At 43.7% G+C, this 2,536-nt stretch overlaps 1 protein-coding gene across 4 annotated transcripts in view; it reads right to left on the bottom strand.

Annotated features, from left to right (window-relative positions):
* Positions 1 to 2,536, bottom strand: part of Znf277 (zinc finger protein 277) — a 92,960-nt gene that overhangs the window by 20,969 nt on the left and 69,455 nt on the right. The gene's annotated exons all lie outside the window — the stretch shown is intronic.

Here is a 2,536-nt window from a genome sequence, read left to right as displayed (position 1 = left end):
TCTCTCCACACCAGAATCTGTTTATGATCAAATTCCAAAAAGTTCCCCACTATCTCCAACACCAGCATCCCAAGTACAGGTTTTATTAATTTATTTAACAATTTCTTTGTTTTCATTTGTGATCCACTGATTTTAATCAGGATAATCTGTGTTATTCCAGGTACTAGAGTTGATGTGGCCACACATAGCTTTTTCTCTCTTGTCCCGGAGTGCACCCATCGTAGTATGTGTGACACATGGCTTTTTTTTCTTGCCCTCAGAGTGCACCCATTGTAGCTTATGTGAAAACACATCTTACAGCAATGACCTTTCCATTCAGTGATGCTCACACAGAGATCGAGAGGGAGAGAAGCGCTAACACTTTCCTACAGAGCACCCATACAAGTGAAGTGAATCAGCTGGGAGGACTTCTCAAGAGTTGGAGGCTTAGAGCACACTAACGCAATAGAAATAACAAAAGACACAATTATGCCTTACTCTTGATGTAATCAGAAAAGGAAGTATTCCACCCAAGTTCATTTTCCAGACCACTGGCATCGAAGTCTGGTGTGCAAAGGCTTAACTGGGCACAGGATGATTTTGGAGATGGCCTTCCATGCTTTTCTCTATGTTCCAAATACAAGGTACAATTTGATTTGCTTACAATGCAGAGTCCTGGCTAGAGACAATTACTACTGTACTGTATTGTTACAGATTTACTGAACTTTCAGGATCTTGCCTCTACCAATGACGAAGCTGTTGGGTTCACTTTCTTTGCATTTACTCTTCCACAGCAGCTGTAGTCAGCTCCTAGCCACAGAGCTCCTTTTCGCTGTTAGTGGGTTCACTTCTGTATCCAACAATCAGCTACACCCTATCTCCCCTCACTCTAGTCTGTTAGTCACTTGGCTTGTCTTCTGAGCCTGGAGCTAAACTCCTGGACTTTCCAAGATGAGCTGAAGAAACAGAGGCCATCAAGTATTAAGAACAAAACTAGTCAAACATTTTGGCATCCAGGATTGGGCAGCATCTGCTGTCGGCCTCTGCTGTGGTATGACAGTTACTGCTGCCTGGTGAGACAAAGTCTCCGAGATTTCCATCTACGAAGGTTATCAGGTGCCACAGAGATGATTTATAGACTTTCTCTGTATGTTTTAAAATATGATTATCTGATGCAGGAAGATTGGGAGGGAGGGAGACAGACAGAGGGATGGAAGGAGGGAGGAAGAGAGGGAGAAGCTCAAATTTTACTGGAAATGGGTATTTAAAGCTAGGCTGTAATCCCCTAAGGCATGTGCCACAGCAGAAGTGAAACCATGAGAACTTGCATGTAATAAACTAGTCTAAGGAGCATATGATTGGTGTCCAGTTTTCCCTTTCTTTCTTTTTTGGGTGGGTGGGTTTGAGATAGGACTATCTGTGTAGTCCTATCCTGGCTATCCAGGAACTCATTCTTTAGAGCAGGCTGGCCTTGAACTCACAGAGATCAGCCTGCCCCTGCCTTCTGAGTGCTGGAATTAAAGACATGTGCCACCACTGCTAAGCTGGCTCCCAGTTTTCCACTAAATAAAATGCATAATTTTTAGTACTGCTCCACAACACTTGATTCCAATTTAAGATCTTCAAAGCGTCTTATTGCATTGTTTCTTCATGTACCGGTTACAGGTAAAGCAAGAAAACATACAATCTGTACAGCATTGTAACCAGCAGGTCTCAAGGACTCATTTTGATTTCTTTAGCCAGCCAAGGGCCTGGGAAACAGCTTCATCTTCTCCTCCATGGGAGTTTTCTGCCCTCTGCCTCAATTCCTCAAAACTTGGTCTGTGGTGAGTGGAAAGCCAATGGTGAATGAGGAGTTCTGCATTCCTTCCATTCTCTGGCTAACTAGTGCACGGTGCTACCTCGGACCTAACTCTTCCCTAAGATGCAGTTTCTGATGATCTCTAATTTCCCATGCAAACAATCTGCCAATAATTAAAGCCGCCATCCTAGACCATTGTGTGGTACTTCCCTTTGCTAGCCAAACTGGCCAGGCACCTACACTGCTTCTTCAGGAAGCTGGACTAACAGTCATTACCAATGGAAAAGGAACTTTTATGCCCTGTGCACATACTTCCTCATAATACATTTTCAAAAAACAAATGATAATTCAATTTGTACCCCTGTTGCAACTACATACACAATACAAATTTGCATGCTCTTTTGAAGATTAAAAGGGGCTTCTCAAAGGATTAATGACCCTGAGTATCCCTTACTGAAACAGGGTGCACAATAAGGTGTACAGTCTGGGTGTGATGTGCTGTTCTCAGAAGGACCCCACATCTGTGGGAAGGGGTCTACACCGTGACTGCGGAGAGCTAGAATGCTTCGGTGGTAATGTACTCGTCTAATGCACACAAGGGCCTGGGTTCCAGTTCTAGCACCAGGAACACCCAGCACCTGTGTTTAAAGAGGCCACAAGGCTTAAAGTTGTCTTGATTTGCATTTCCCTGATCGCTAAGGAAGTTGAGCATGACCTTAAGTGTCTTTTGGCCATTTGAACTTCTTCTGTTGAGAA

The sequence above is a fragment of the Microtus ochrogaster genome, chromosome 1 (assembly GCF_000317375.1).
Source record: "Microtus ochrogaster isolate Prairie Vole_2 chromosome 1, MicOch1.0, whole genome shotgun sequence".
Lineage (NCBI taxonomy): Eukaryota > Metazoa > Chordata > Mammalia > Rodentia > Cricetidae > Microtus > Microtus ochrogaster.
This window is presented reverse-complemented; position numbering and strand designations above follow the sequence as displayed.